The sequence below is a fragment of the Primulina huaijiensis genome, chromosome 7 (assembly GCF_012295235.1).
Source record: "Primulina huaijiensis isolate GDHJ02 chromosome 7, ASM1229523v2, whole genome shotgun sequence".
NCBI lineage: Eukaryota > Viridiplantae > Streptophyta > Magnoliopsida > Lamiales > Gesneriaceae > Primulina > Primulina huaijiensis.
The window spans coordinates 7,140,306-7,149,504 of NC_133312.1; the positions used below are offsets into that span (position 1 = coordinate 7,140,306).

Consider the following 9,199-nt stretch of genomic DNA (forward strand, 5'->3'; position numbering starts at 1 on the left):
CAAGCCTTCTTATTTTGCTATAAAAAATTGAAATTGATGCTAGATTAATAATACAAGTAAATTGAAATATTGTTTAATTTCAAACTTTAAATGATTCACGTTTTAAATATAAAATACCTACAATTATCTATTTCAAGTATGTTATTTGTGAAGTCTTGAAAAATTATGGCACAATTAAACACAAAAATTCGAAAATTCCAAGGGACACAATCAGCTAAATAGGAATGAATTGAAACAACATTAAGATGATATTATGACATTTAAAAGAGTTTGAACACACAGCACTTCAATCCTATCCTTTGCCTATAAATAGTGGCTCAAAGACAAGAGGAAAGCATACCACAATCGCTCCAAAAACTTCATATTTTCGAGCACCAGCTGCCAAGGGAGGGACGAAGTTTTGCATCATTTTCTAGCTAAAGTGCTGCCTGAATATCGAGTCGAAGTTCTGTCCAAACGTTGTCCGAATTTGAGCAAACTTGTAACCATTTTTGAGCCAATATTTTTGCACATTTTCAATCAAAGATCATGTAGGTGGGTTTATGTTTTAAAATGAATTAAAATGTATGTTTTAAAGCTATCGTTGACAAATCACAATATGATTATGCGTCACAAGCTTAATCATATCCTTACATTCTCTTCATCATCAATAGTTCAATGTTCTTTCATTTCATTATTCATTTTAGTTGGCCAACATATCATATGGCTGGTTTTCCATCTTTCAGGTATTCGCCGGTTGTGGATTTTCCATCTTTTAGGCATTCACCACCATTCATTTATATTGTGGTTTTATTATCTTTCAGGCATTCAATACCCTTATCATATAATCCATCATGCCATAACTTCAAAAGTTTCAAACTTTCTTTCAAACACATGATGTGCATAACCTTCAAATTTCATGATATCATTTCGATAAATATTCATAATTCCTTTCAAATGACATATATCATATTTAAATTTAATTTCCAACATTATTAAACACATAAACATGAAATTTCTTTTTTATTAAAGCATTTAAAAGGAACTATGATTCAAAAAGAACTCAACATATATCTTATGCCTCATGTGAGCAGCAAGGGAATGATTTATCTTACTATCCCAGCCGAAGAACGATATGGGAATAGATTTGCTTGCTTCTAGGCTGTGAAAACCAAAATAATTAGATCAATTATCCTAATTTGTAAAAATGAATTTCAAAACTCATCCTACCTTTTCAACTACACCATATGAGACAAGAATTCTATCAACTATTTACATACCTATTATGGAATTTCCGTGTAGAGCCAGGATATGCCTTCAATTTGATGAAGAACTAGTTGTTTGTGGGGGTGATTTTTAGCGTCAAGGATGAAGAACCCTCATTTCTCCTCTCAGTTTTTGGTTTATGGAACGAAGGAAATGAGTAGTAAACTTGAATCCCTTGTATTTTAATTTGTGGTGTGAAAAAGTAAAAAATTTACGGCAAAAATTAAAAATTTCAAACTNTATACATTACGTGTTTTTATACTGCCTCGTTAAAAACCTTACTAGGAAAAACCCATTGGGATAAAAACCATAGTAAGGGAAAAAGAGTGCAGTCACGTAAACTCCCCCTCATGTTGACACGAACAATTCTTCACAAATTTCGTAGATTGCGCATCCCAATATTATATATGTGCTTTCTGAATATTGTCGTAGGAAGTGCCTTTGTGAAGAGATCTGATGAGTTTTCACTTGATTGAATGTGACGAACATCAATACATTTATTCTTCTCAAGCTCCTTGGTGAATGCGAAGAACTTAGGAGGAATATGTTTAGTTCTGTCGTTTTTTATGTATCCTTCTTTCATTTGAGCAACACATGCAGCATTATCTTCATATAGTATCACAGGCTTCTCGTCGAATGATAATCCGCATGAGATTTGGATATGTTGGGTCATTGATTTTAACCACACACATTCGCGGCTTGCTTCATGTAGTGCAATAATCTCGGCATGATTTGATGAAGTTGTTACAAGCGTTTGTTTCTGTGAACGCCAAGAAATTGAAGTGCCTCTACGAGTAAATACATATCCAGTTTGGGAACGTTCCTTGTGTGGATCAGATAAGTATCTAGCATCGGCATAACCAATTATACTTGGATTAGCATCTTTTGAATACAAAAGTCCCAAGTCTGTCGTTACTCATAGATGACGGAATATATGTTTAATTTCGTTCCAGTGTCTCTTTGTTAGATATGTGCTAAATCTTGCCAATAAATTTACGGCAAAAGATATATCAGGCATTGTACAATTTGTAAGATACATAAGGGCACCGATAGCACTTAAATATGGTACTTCTGGACCAAGAATACCTTCATCATCTTCACATGGACGGAATGGATCCTTTTCTATGTTTAAGGATCTAACAACCATTGGAGTACTTAAAGGATTTGGTTTATCTATCTTAAAACGTTTAAGGATCTTTTCTGTATAATTCTTCTGGTGAACAAATATTCCATATTCCTTTTGTTCAATTTGTAAACCCAGACAATACTTGGTTTTTCCAAGATCATTCATTTCAAATTCTTCCTTTAAGTATGAAACAACTTCTTGAATTTCCTTATTCGTTCCAATGATGTTTAAATCATCAACATATACAGCAATAATTACGCATCCGGATGTTGTTTTCTTAATGAAAACACAAAGGCATATTGAATTATTTACATATCCTTTTTTCATCAAGTGATCACTTAGCCGATTATACCACATTCGGCTGGATTGCTTTAACCCATATAATGATCTTTGTAATTTCACAGAATAACATTCTCTTGGTTTTGAACTTAGTGCTTCAGGCATCTTAAATCCTTCAGGGATTTTTATATATATATTACTATCAAGTGATACATATAAGTAAGCTGTAACAACATCCATAAGAAACATTTCTAAATTTTCAGATACTGTCAGGCTAATCAAATACCGAAACGTAATTGCATCCATCACGGGAGAATACGTTTCTTCATAATCAATTCCAGGCCTTTGAGAAAAACCTTGTGCAACAAGTCGAGCTTTATATCTTACTATTTCATTTTTCTCATTTCGCTTTCGAATAAAAACCCATTTGTATCCAACAGGTTTTACACCTTCAGGTGTAAGGACGATAGGTCCAAAAACATTACGTTTATTTAGCGAATCCAATTCAACCTGGATTGCATCTTTCCATTTTATCCAATCCTGCCGATTTTTACATTCACCAAAAGATTTTGGTTCATGATCTTCATTATCATCGATTGCCACATTATAAGAAAATATATCATCAATTTCTATTATATCTTTTCGGTTCCATATTTTTCCAGTATTAATATAATTGATAGAGATTTCACGATTCTCGTCAGTTTGTGGTTCTGACAGAACATTTTCATCATCATGTGTTTTTTCAAGAACAACATTCTTTATTTTGTGATCATCATATGTTTCTTCAGGAACATCATTCTCTATTTTGTGATCATTGTGTTTCTCTATGAATTTTCTTTATCGAGGATTTTTATCCTTGGAACCAACTGGCCTTCCACGCTTCAGGCGTTTTACGACATCATGACTTTGTTCAATTTGTTTCTTTGGAATTTCAATTCAAGCAGGAGCATTTACAGCATGTATATATGATTTAGTTACCCTTTTTGCATATGTAAATGCATCTGGTATATGATTTGCTATTCTTTGCAAGTGCACAATTTGCTGTACATCTTTTTCACATTGTTGTGTTCTTGGATCCAGATTTAACAATGATTATACATACCATGTAATTTTCTTTTCGGTATGTTTCTTGTCTCCCCCTAATATTGGGAAGATTTTCTCATCAAAATGACAATCAGCAAAATGTGCTATGAACGCGTCGCCTGTCTGAGGTTCAAGATATCGAATGATTGATGGACTATCATAACCTATATAAATTCCAATCTTTCTTTGAGGTCCCATTTTCTTTCGTTTAGTTGGTGCAATAGGCACATACACCATACATCCAAAAATTCTCAGATGAGAAATGTCTGGTTCTTTACCAAATGCAAGCTGCAATGGGGAGTATTTATGATATGCACTTGGTCTGATGCGAATTAATGAAGCAGCATTTAAAATTGCATGTCCCCATATAAAAATAAGAAGCTTTGTTTTCATAATCATTGGTCTAGCTCAAAATTGGATATAATTAACATGTTTTTCTTTTTTTTTATTGGTTTATGAATATGAAGTTGAAAGGTATATACGTGAGACACAATCTAGCAATCATTTGTAGACGTTTAATCAATGATTCAGCCAATTCATTCTGTGTATGTACATGAGCAACAGGATGCTCAACAATGATTCCCATAGACATACAATAATCATTGAAAGTTTGGGAAGTAAATTCACCAGCATTATCAAGTCTAATTTTCTTGATTGTATAACGGGACATTGATTCCTCAATTTTATTATTTGAGCAAGTAATCTTGCAAATGCAACATTTCGAGTTGACAATAAACATACATGTGACCATCTGCTTGAGGCATCAATCAATACCATAAAGTATCTGAATGGTCCACATGGTGGATGGATTGGTCCACAAATATCACCCTGAATACGTTCAAGAAACATTGGTGATTCAGTTTGGATTTTGGCTGGTGATGGTCTTATAATAAGTTTTCCAAGAGAACATGCTTTACATTGAAACTTATTATTCTGAAAGATCTTCTGGTCTTTCAATGGATGACCATGTGTATTTTCTATAATTCTTCGCATCATTGTTGAACCAGGATGTCCTAATCGATCATGCCAATTGGTTAATATTGAAGAATTATCAATTACCATGTTTGATTCAATGGGACGTATATGTGTATAATGCAATCCAGTAGGGAGCATTGGTAGTTTTTCAATCACATATTTCTTTCCTGATTTATATGTGGTAAGACACATATATTTCTCATTCCCTTCATTCATTGTTTGAGTATCATACCCATGGGAATATATATCATTAAAACTCAACAAATTTCTTTTCGATTGTGGTGAATACAAAGCATCATTGATCAAAAATTTTGTACCATTAGGTAACAAAAATTGTGCTTTACCACATCTTTTAATCAAGTCTACAGGACCTGATATTGTATTCACCATTGTTTTTGTTGGTTTTAGTTCCAAGAAATATCTTTTATTTCGGAGGATAGTGTGCGTTGTTCCACTATCAGGTATGCAAACTTCAGATTGGTTCATAGCATTTTCCATATTTGAGCTTCAAAAAAATTGCACTTGGTCTGAAATTACTGACAATAAAATACAATACAATACATATTTAAAAATATAACACACTATAAAACATTATCATACGAGTACATGGAAAAATATTTTACATATTTATTCCATCAATTATCTGATAAATCAATCAGAAAATCTCCAGCATCCAAATGAGTTGAACCACTCAAAGGTTCACTGTGTTCAGTAAAGTTGATCTTCTTTTCTTTCCCCTTTATTGATTCTTTATAAAGTTTACAAAGGTGCTCAGGGGCTCGACAAATACGGGACCAATGTCCTGGAGTACCACATCTGAAACAAGAACTTTCAAATCTTTTTGAGTGATTCTCATTAACGCTCATATTCTCTTGATGCCTTTTCGGTGGATGGTTTGGGACTCTCTTTTGAGATGATTTATAGAAATAACTATCTCGATTATTTTCAAAACCAAGGCCGCGTCCACGACCACGACCACTTCCACGTACACGTCCACGTCCACGACCTCGATTTTGTCCTCGACCAAAATCTTGTCTATAACTTTGATTTTGGTTTCCAGGTTTAAATTCATTTTTGATTACGACATTTACTTCAGGAAATGCCGTTGAACCAGTGGGTCGTGCCTGATGATTTCTCATTAAAAGCTCATTATTCTTTTCCGCCAATATGAGACAGGCGATTAGTTCAGAATATCTCGAAAATCCACGCACTCTATATTGTTGTTGTAGAGTTATATTCGATGCGTGAAAAGTGGAAAATGTTTATTCAAGCATTTCCAATTCAGTAATCTTGTGCCCACAAAATTTCAGTTGCGAGATTATTCGATACATCGCCGAGTTGTAATCACCGACTTTCTTAAAATCTTGGAATCTCAACGTATTCCATTCATCCCGGGCAGTCGAAAGTATAACTTCCCTTATATGTTCGAATCTTTCTTTTAATCCCTTCCACAGAGCCATGTGATCTTTTTCAATCAGATATTCACATTTTAATCCCTCGTCGAGATGTCGACGCAAAAATATCATGGCTCTTGCCTTTTCTTGTGATTTGCATATGCCATTTTCTTTTATGGTCTCATTTAGACCTGATGACTCAAGATGCATTTCGACATCGAGAGTCCATGACATATAATTTTTTCCCGTAATATCAAGAGCAATGAATTCGAGCTTTGCCAAGTTTGACATGGTGGTACTAAAAAATTACGATGCATTTTATTAGTTAATGATTATTGCAATACAAAGTAATGGATAAACAACAAATACAAGCATTCGTAAAACTAAAGAAAACACACGAGGAGGATATTCTCCGATAAGTACAAGATTCGTGAGTATTATAACCAAAATAATTAAAAATAACTTTGTGAAAGCCATCTTCTTTTTTCTTCAAAAATTTGATGAAGAATAATTTTAGAGAAGAAGAGAAAGTTGGAGTGATTGAATATGTTTGTGTGATCATATTTATAGGGCAAAAACTAGCCGTTTTGTTACCGTTTATGACCGTTGGTGTACAAGAAAATAAATGTATGTATTTGTATAATTTTATGGTAATAATATGGTGTATATAATATTAGTAATGTTTTAAATAATTATGTATATCATATCACAATATTATAATGAGGTGTCATAAGATATTTTGTTTAAAAACCTTATAGACTTTTATACTTGTCGTATCCCTTACCGGGAGTGTGGGATGTCGTCTTAACATCCTCCCAGGATTTATAACAAGTTTTTGAAAAATTTATTTTATTATAACATTATATTATATATTAAGTATATACACAATAAATAAATAAACAGTAAAATAAATATTATTACTTTTGTTACCTTTTTATTTTTTTTTGGAGCTTGGAAAAATATGGAGGACTTTTAGAGCTTCGTGCTGATAACGTGTTGTGAAAAAGTAAAAAATTTATGGTAAAAAGTAAAATCTCAAACTCTCAAAATTATCACACTACACACGTTATAATATTTTTCTCTCAACTCAATTGTGATTTTCTTCACAAATGAGAGATCTATTTATAGAAAATCTTTACAAATAATCCAAAAATAAATTACATCATTACCTTCATCATCACACACAAATTTCAATATTCAACACCTAATTTTACCTAATTTTCAACATTCAAATATTCAACATTCAATATTCAATATTAAAATATTAAATTTCAACAATTTGTTAATAATTAATTAATTAAAATGCGATACAAGGTGTCGGACGTGGGTGCACCTATTTTCTAGCGCGGGGTTGCTCGATGTTCTGTCGTAGAATATATTAAAAAAGCCTTGAAGCACTGGTGCACTTGTTCTTCAGCGTTGGTCCACTCATTGTTATGTCCAAAGCATTATTTTTCTTTTTTGAATTGACAAAAGTGGTCAACATAAAATTTTTAAATCCGTATCTTGGCTTTCATTTGGTTTTGATCTCACTCAATTCAAACATCTTACAAGAAAGTTATGCATATTTTACTAAACTATGTCGGAACGACAATACACACGACATTATTCGGGACTATTTGTGCCTTTATTCTCAAAAGATTTTGAAAAACTCAAAAAATAAAAGTCGGAGTCCTATGCATTAGCTTTTTAATTAAATTTGTTACTGATACGTAGGTTATTACTCTAAAGACCATAACCGATGCTTCTTATCCATTACATCCCAACATACGTGTCAAATATAAAATCAAATATTAACCTGTATCTTCGTCACAAAATCATATTTTTCACTTTCGTTCTCAATTATATGATGAATATATCTGGATAAATAACTAGAAATTCATGACATAAACATATATATGTGGACATAAGGGGCAAAATGAAACCAATTATCATCAAAAGTCTTTTGTAATTCTTAAAGGACATAAACATTGTAATTCGTGTATAGGGATGACCGGACATTACAATTTTGTATTTTTTGTGTTTTTAAATATTATATATTATTAAAGTAATACTCTTTTATGGTTTGTTCCCATTTCCATAGGATATATCCCATATGTGTCGTGAATATTCAAATCTATATAATTAGGATTAGTGAGAGATCAGGATTGGAAGATCGTAGGCTTGATGATCAAGAATTTAAAAACTGAAAACATATAAAATATTGAAAGTTTATATAACAAAATTGCATTTACATCCTTGTATTTACCTATGAATTAGACTTATATCTATGTTGGCTCACATAGATCGAGTAGCTTTTGGTGATCATTCATCCTTGATTTATTACTATGATATATGTGATATATAATAAATGATAAGTATGTGCATTATTATTATAATAACAAATTGCATTAATCCGACAAAAAAAGAACAATTTTTAAATTAAACGATGAGACAGATTTTAAAATTAAATCTCTCCTTTTGAATATGATTCAAAAATTATATCAAGCAATAAAAGGAAAACTAAAAATGTTTTTAATTTTTCTTGCCTTCCAACGATGGTTTAATGTCGAATGCTACCTGCGGTCACTGTTTGGTTCATATTATTAGGGAAGTCTGGATGTCGTAAAGCTGTGACTTTTATTGACATATATGATATGAATTGGATGAAACTCCCATAACTTTGGTTTATATTATTGGAGGAACTCATGGAGATTGACAACTACGATTCGACATTGATGGGTTGCTTGACACATAATGATAAACGTAATATTATTGGTTTTTTATTAAACGTGGGACAAATTATATGAGAGTTGCATGCGATTCAATTAGGCGCTACTTTTTGGAAATTGTGATTGATTGATATTACACATGATTATAATTGACTAATTGAGCTCAACGCACTCAATAAAGAAATGTGATTTTCCGTTTTCATCAAAGGATGTTGAATATGTAAAAATAGTACGAAAAAATTCATAAAATTAAAACCCATATTTATGGCTCATTAAAATATTTATAAATAGTCAGTAACATTTCATCTCTTCTATCTTATAAACCAGTTGACATCATTTTTTCTTACATATATATTTCACCTATTATATCTTCTTATGAGTTTAAA

General features: G+C 32.0%; 1 long non-coding RNA gene across 3 annotated transcripts; it reads right to left on the minus strand.

Moving 5' to 3' along the window:
* Window positions 1-225: 225 nt before the first annotated feature.
* On the minus strand, window positions 226-1,430 carry LOC140981542 (uncharacterized). Of its 3 annotated transcripts, XR_012176097.1 has the most exons (3): window positions 1,260-1,430; window positions 1,095-1,141; window positions 226-448 (listed from the first exon to the last, which is right to left on the minus strand). It is a non-coding gene; the product is annotated as an uncharacterized lncRNA (long non-coding RNA). The 3 variants fall into 3 exon arrangements; XR_012176098.1 differs by lacking the exon at window positions 1,095-1,141; XR_012176096.1 differs by lacking the exon at window positions 226-448 and having other exon boundaries at window positions 880-1,141.
* Between the last annotated feature and the right edge of the window lie 7,769 nt (window positions 1,431-9,199).